The following is an 8,307-nucleotide window of genomic DNA, read 5'->3' on the forward strand; positions in this document are numbered from 1 at the left end:
CATTTCAAATATGATATGTGACAAGTCCTCAAGTTGATTTAATAAATCTAACATGAACTTCACTAATCGCAAGTGAATTTCGACATCATGCCTATACTATATTTATGTTTACTTTTAGATATTTCCTAAATCATTTTTATGACTGTTTTGTGTTTCTTTTACAGTATATATATCGACTGAATACGTCTGTATATTTGTTTGTATAGGGACTGTAATTGTAAGAACCAAATATATCTATTTTCAATAAAATTGGTCATTAATAATTAAATAACAAAATCAGGCATTCATGTTTGTCTGTATTTATTTTACTATCTCGCTATCCATATCTACCAATCTATCTAGTTATTTCTCTGTTTCTCTGCCAATCTGCATATATAACACGAAATATAATTCTAAAATCCTTTTTACGGGTCAAGATATTCCTGAGGTTTCGAATTGCTTGCATTTTGCATGATCCCTATTTCCTGGTATGCATAAATTCAAGGTAAGTAATGACTGCTTGCAGGCATTCTGAACTTTCGTATTTCAATAATCCCTTTTAGACCACCGGAATATATTGCTATCATATAATAGCCTGGTTATTTACCCATGTTAATTTGGGTGTGTATTTCACGAGAGAGGTCTGCTGCATGAAATGGCAGCTATTGTTTCATGACAACTAATACCTTAACAATGACACGCTCGTACAAACAAACACACAAACACACACACACACACACTAACACAAATGCTCTCACAAAGACACAAGCAAGCTAACTCCCCCTCCCTCTCTCTCTCTCTATCTCTCTCCCTCTCCCTCTCTTTCTTTCCCTCCCTACCTCCCTCCCTCCCTTACCCACACACACATACAATGAAAAAAGACAAAAAAAAAAAAAAAAAAAAAAAAAAGTGCAACCGTGAAATCATCAGCCGTATTCTATGACGTTTTCTGCGTGTCGTGGCCATGTCATGTTCATGTTATGTCCATGTCGTGTTCATGTAACGAATGCGGTAATCTAGGACGCAAAAGCGCGGCACGTTTGCGTCAACTGCTTCAGGTTTTACCAAACCGTTCAAAGGTTTTAACCCACTTATTAACATGTTTCGGATGAATGGCACTGTCCCACGGACCAAATTCATAAGAGAAACTACAATCATAGGTAGCAACCTAACCATAAGATAATATCAAAGTTTGGTATGAAATCAGTCGTTGTTACTTGTTCCTAGTTAAAGAATTGACACATTTCACGAAAGCGCTGTTGGTAAATTCACTCTACGCACACGCCACCGACTCCAAAACATAACGGGATGAGAGGGATCGTGTGTTATTGAAACAGATCTTCTATTATTTTATCTTTGTATATACTGTAATATATGGCATTTTTAATATTATCATTGCATATAGATTTAATGTATAATTATTTCATATAATATATGCTTTTATTTTACGTCCCTGACTACTTTTTACCATTTCACTTTTAACTTTCATCTCCTTCGAAAAGTCCGCCAAAGGTAAATTCAAACTCAAAATCAGCAGAGAGATCCATGTTTTTCCCTAAAAGAGTTTTTTTGTAATCCGTTCTTTGTCTAGGGACAATGATGCCTAATATAACATTATAGGTATTACTTTTCAAAACGTAGTATGCTTCATATGAAGTATTAGTTTTGGTAAGAAAATTACAGTAAAAAAAAATATGATTTTCTTTCACTTGTGTCAACTATGTGACAATGCCTACCCCCTGCCCACGGAGTTTCCACGATTGTTCCAATACTTTCCACGCATCTGCCACGAATTTGCCACGCTTTTGCCGCGAACCCGCGCTTCTAGAATAAGAATCGCGGCATGTTCATGTCATGTACACGACGCGCTTAGGGACTTAGAATATGGCTGCATATCACAACATTCACAGAGTCTAAACTTGGTCTGACGCATCGAAGCCCCGAATCCGAATCGTCGAAGCCCCGAAGCGCAGCGCGAAAGAAGACGAAGAAAGAACCTCAAATATGGACCACATTTCAATAGAGTTGGCGCCCTCTGTATATTCACGAGAAGCCTCCTCCCGTCGAGGAAAGTAGCCACACAACTCCCCGATAGGTTACGATCGAGGAGGGAGAAAAAAGGCTCGATTGCAGTTTCCTTCAGTAAGATGATGACGGCGAAGGCGACCCGACCCGACCCTCCTATTCAACGTCGAGGATTCGAATAGCTCATGATCCAGCGGTTGACTGTCGAGGCGCGTCGCATCTTCGTGAAGCGCTGGCCGAATCCGGGCAAATTTTGTGGCGTGTGCTGTGGAATGGTTCGAATCGACACACCCGCCTGTGATTCGCGTCCATTTGCGAGAGATATGCTGAGTGGTTCGCGAGGACTGGAGAGGAGTTGGTATTTTTGTGGGGTGATATGGATTTGTATGTGTCTCGGGTAAGGTGGAGCAATTTATTCTTCGAACTACTCTCTGACTAGTATCTTTCGCTCGCTCTTTCTCTGATGTCTTGATACTGTTCAATTATCTCTCTCCTCTCTCATCTCTCTACTCTCTTCTTCTATCTCTCTCTCTCTCTCTCTCTAGCCTCGTCGCTCTGCTCTCTCACTTCAACTCTCTTTTCTACTCCTCTTCCCCATGCACAAACACCTTGAATTGGATTTTCTCTACAAATATCAAATATTAATCTTTCCCACAGTTACCCTTACTCCCCTACCCCAGTAGCACTCCTCTTCCTCACCCACATCCCTGTCCCCCCAATCCTCCCCTACATCTACGCCTACATCTCACCCCCCTCCCCTACCCACCCCTCACTCCCGACACCCCAACCTCAGACACCCCCATCTCTCCCCCATCCCCCTTCTCCCTCAAAACTCTATAGATACCTCGCGCTAACAAATATAACTATATATCAACCAGAGAATATCACAAGACCACATCCAACAAGAGACCACATATATACACACCATACACAAGACTACAACCCCTCAGACCCACCACCACCCCTCGCCCCTCTCAAAATAAGCCCCATCCCACCCACACATTCCATACACACCACTCCATACTTCACAGACCAGGACCCGAGACCTTGTAACGCCCCCTCGCTCGCGTCCCGCCCCGCGATCGTCGCCCACTCGCTCCTCAACCCACGGTTTAGTGGGCGGTTCTCGGGGTGCCATAACCGCGGTTTCCGTTACGGAGGAGCGGAGTCACAGGCTTAGAGACAGCGACGGAGACGAAGGCGGCGCTGGCGACGGTTACGGAGCGAGAGTTTATTTCGCCTCGTTTCGAATTCGTGGTCGCGTTAGGTCGACCTTGTGTGACCTGAGGACGAGACGTGTGCCAAGTGTGTCGGTCGTTGGGGATTCCTTGAGGTATTGGGCGGGTCCCAGGTTCTAGGGAAGGAGGGCTAGGATGAGGATGGTTATTTCAGTGGAAAGTGGGAGAGGGGAAGGCCCAGTGCTAGACGGGCCTAAAATGTTCTGAAAGTAAGAGTAGATTAGAAAGATGATTATATATATATATATATATATATTATATATAAATTTATATAATTTATATAAGTTTATGTAATATATATATATGTATATATACATATATATATATATATATATGCTACATATATATTTATATATGTATATATACACTATATATATATACATATATATATATATATATATATTATAATTTATATTATGCTATATACTATATGTATATATACATATATATATTATATATTGCTTTATATATATATATATTATATATCTTATTGTACATATATATATATATATGTATATATACATATTATGTATATATATAATATATATATATATATATATATATATATATATATATATATATATATATATACATGATGAAAGGGAGACTAAGGAGAGAGAGAGAGAGAGAGAGAGAGAGAGAGAGAGAGAGAGAGAGAGAGAGAAAGAAACCGAGACCGAGACCAAGACCGAGAGAGAAAGAGAAAGAGAGAAAGAGAAAGAGAAAGAAAGAAAAAAAAAAAGAGGAGAAAGAGAAAGAGAGCGCGAGAGAAAAGCGACGCGCGCTGGCAGTGCTACTACTAACGTGCTTTGGGGCTGGCAGAAAGTCTGGGAAAAAGATTGAGAGTTTTATGCATAGTCGGCAAGCTAGGAAAAGGTCCTCGGGAACAGTGTTAGTTAAGTAGTATTTACCAGACCTTCTTTGAGAGTTTTTTCCCTTTTCTTTTTTTTTTTTTTTTTTTTTTTTTTGTGGGACGTTAAGGAGACTCACGACCTAACCCTCATCCACTCTCTTCTATGGCGCTTTATGTAGGACGTATGATAGAATACGCACACACACACGCGCGCGCACACACACACACACGCATACACACTCTGTCACTCTCTCTCTTTCTCTCTCTCTCTCTCTCACTCACACAAACACACCACACAACCACACCTCCTCTTCTCTCTCTCTCTCTCTCTTGATATTGCTCATCTGTCATCCTCTGTATAACTAAATCATCTCTCATAAATATCTCTCTCTCTTCTCTCTTATCTCTTTTCTCAACACACACAGACTACATGACTGTCAGGACCTCCACACAGACACACACACCCACACAACTACAATAACACACATACACATAGATAAAGATAGATGGATAAATAGATATAGAAAGATGAATAGATTAGTAGATACACATATGAATAGAGAAATACATACATATAGATACATAGATAAGCATGAGTTGCGTATACGGATATTTGTGTATATATATTCATAACATCCACACTGTATCATTCACTTCAGGAAATCATAACCATTTTCAGAGCCTTATTGTTGCTTTCATTTCCTCTACATTTCTCTATTATGAAACAAAGGTCACGTGATCTCCTTTTTATGTATAAACACCGTAAGAGCAAATAATTCATAGAGGTTTAAGATACAGAGGATTAGAATTTTATTTTTACTTCATTTCGGATTATTCCCTATTGGATTTGAGGGGGAAAAAAAATAAATGGATTATTTCACTTGGATGGGAATTAATGTTTACCAAATGTATAATAAGAAAATAGCTTAAAGTTATTCAACGAAGCAAAAAAAAAGAAGAAGAAGAGGAAGGAGGAGAAGAAGGAGAAGAAGAAGAAGAAGAAGAAGAAGAAAACGTGTCGAAGAGAAATGACCGAAAAGGAATGACAGAATGTAGAAATAAAATGTACATGAATTTAAAACGAAGATAAATGTGAAGAGGATAATATATTAGACAATAAATTTTATTCGAATGAATAGATATCACGAGTTTCTTAATCCAAAATTAGAACAAAGAACAAAGAACTGTTCCACGTGTTTGTAAGTACAACATCATTTCCATTCATACATAAAACATGTTATGGTGTCTAGTGTTCCTTTCATATACTTAACCCGAATACATTACACTCTATTGATTATTCCTACTTTGATATGTACGACAAACAATGCGTAACTTTCCTATTTTTTTTATATATATAAGTTGAGATATAATCTTTATTTCTTGTGCGAGAGTCCATGGAAGGAAGGTAAAAAAAATAACATCTTTATCTACTATATTTTTGTATTTAATTATTTTCTTAAGATTGTTAACTTTATTCAGATTTTTGTGTATGTCATAGACTGTATAATGCAATCAAATTTTGATAAAACAAAAAAGTATAAGTACGGTCTCCTTGAGAGAGACATGATAATGTATTGATTCGTCTATTTGTTCATTTGTGATATATCTAGATAAAGAGTGAACCATAAACTATCTAGAAAGTCAAGTATCAGATCTTATAAAAAATACCGTATAAAAAATCTTCCAATCTATTTACATATAAAATCATCAATTTACATATCTGTAAACAACAAAAACAACACTACATCACACAAACAGATAAAGACCACACGCACATGGACCCTTAACAAACACAGGGGAAAGTTCAAGCCAATAACCCGAAACAAGAAACAAACAACGAAAACAATGAAACAAATAAATGACTGTTTAATTACCCTTGACGTTAATACTGTCCACACGAATTTCTCTTTAACTGGTTGTCATGCACTAACTGGGAGGTCAGGGTTCATAACTGTCTTTTTTGTTTGTTTGTTTGTTTGTTTGTTTGTTTGTTTGTCATTTTCGTCATGCACTAACTGGAAGGTCAGGGTTCATAACTGTCTTTTTTGTTTGTTTGTTTGTTTGTCATTTTCGTCATGCACTAACTGGAAGGTCAGGGTTCATAACTGTCTTTTTTGTTTGTTTGTTTGTTTGTCATTTTCGTCATGCACTAACTGGAAGGTCAGGGTTCATAACTGTTTTTGTTTGTTTGTTTGTTTGTTTGTTTGTCATTTTCGTCATGCACTAACTGGAAGGGTCTAGTGGTTCAATAACTGATCTTTTTTGTTTTGTTTGTTTGCGTCATTTTCGTCATGCACTAAACTGGATATGGTCAGGATCATAACCTAGAGTCTTTTTTGTTTTGTTGGTTTGTTTGTTTAGATTTACATTTTCGTCCACAGCACTAAACTGGTGAGGTCAGGGTTCATAAGTGTCTTTTTTGTTTGTTTGTTTGTTTGTCATGTTAAGCTTATTAATGGTTCGTGATTTTTATCTTAATAAAAAAATAAATTCAAAGCAAACAGGGGTATAGAAAGACACAAACAAAAACACTGAAATAATTACCCAAGCTTCTGAATCGAGAGAAAGAAAGAGAAAAATAACCTCGTTTTCTCACGACTTTCAGGATAAACTTCAGGTATTAAACTTCAGCACACGTGGGTATGCTTCGTACTATCCGTGTATATGTTGTATTGCTTTGAAGAGATCGTATGACCGTAAAAAAAGAGAATGAGAATACGTTTGTGTGTGTTTTTATGTATGTGAGAGAAAGAGAGAGAGAAAGAGCAAAAAAGAAAGAGAGAGAGAGAGAGGAGGAATAAGAGAAATGGAGAGATTTAGTAGAGAGAGAGAGAGAGTAAAAAGAGAAGAGATCAAAAGACGGGTTGGAGTCGTGTATGAGAGAAGAGATGGGGGGGGGGCGGGGGGGGGGCGTAGGAGACTAAGAGACTGAGACACGAGGAGAGAGAGAGAGAGAGAGAGAGAGAGAGAGAGAGAAAGAAAGAGAGAGAAAGAGAGATCAAAAGAGAAAGAGAAAGAGAGAGAGAGAGAGAGAGAGAGCAAAAGAAAAGAGAGAAAGAGACAGAGAGAGACAGAGCAAGAGAGAGAGAGAGAGAGATCAAAAGAAAAGAGAACCGAAGGTGAAACGAGGATCGAAGATCAAAAGAGAGAGGAGAGAGGATGAGAGAGGAGGAATTCTAGTAGATAGATGGAGAAAGAGAGCCTAGTAAAAAAAAAAAAAAAAAAAAATCGATTAAAACCTACAAACACATAACAAAATAACAGAATCCTTAACAACAACAACAATAACAATCCTTATAATGACAGCCCTTGCAAAGACCATCCGCAGCCACTAGTCATCCACATCTCGTTGCTTCATCCGGATCAAATGACCTCTGCACGATTATAACTTTAAAATGGGCTTTCGAGGTTGCAATTTCGTAATGTGAGGAGGTATATGTATAGCAGGTGGGTTTCTTCGTCTTATTTTGAAAGCGTGGGAAGAGAGAGAGAGAGGGGGGGGGGGGGGGAGAGTGGGTGAGGGTTGGGAGGGAGGAGAGGTGGGGAGAGAGGACAGGGGGTGGATTTAGGAGGGTGAGAGGGGGGAGAGAGAGAGAAGAGGAGAGAGAGATGTAGAAGATGACTGAGAAGAGAGAGAGAGGAGATGAGAGGAGAGAGGCAGAGAATGAGAGAGAGAGAAGCGAGTAGAAGATGCGTGATGAGAGAGAATGAGAAGAGAGAGAGAGAGAGAATGAGAAAGAGAAAGAAAGAGAGAGAGGATGAGAAGGAGAGAAAGAGAGAGAGAGAGAGAAAGAGAAAGAGAGACAGAGAGTAAAATAATGCATTTCTTTCGCACTCCTCTATGTTGAAGAAAGAGAAAATTGTACCTTTTGCTCTTTGGGAAGGAGAAAAGGAAAACAAAAATGATATATACATCTTTTATATTTTTTTGGGAAAAAAGAGAAAACAATTCCGTTCACACATTGCAACATTCTGCAACGGATAGAGAGTTTCCATCATGCATCGTTATACAAGAAACGCACATTTTCCCTATTGGTATAGTTCTTTCTTCATAATACACCATACATCACGAGTGAAAATATACGTAGTGGATGAAAAACATGTTCGCAACCTGTCACTTTTTTTTTCAATAATGTGATTCCGATTATTTACAGTTTGTATACAGCTACAGTGTTTTAGTAAATATGTAGCTGGAGGGTTGTAATATGTTAT

Source organism: Penaeus japonicus, unplaced genomic scaffold (assembly GCF_977035675.1).
Source record: "Penaeus japonicus unplaced genomic scaffold, GWHDUDI00000001_assembly GWHDUDI00000031, whole genome shotgun sequence".
Classification (NCBI taxonomy): domain Eukaryota; kingdom Metazoa; phylum Arthropoda; class Malacostraca; order Decapoda; family Penaeidae; genus Penaeus; species Penaeus japonicus.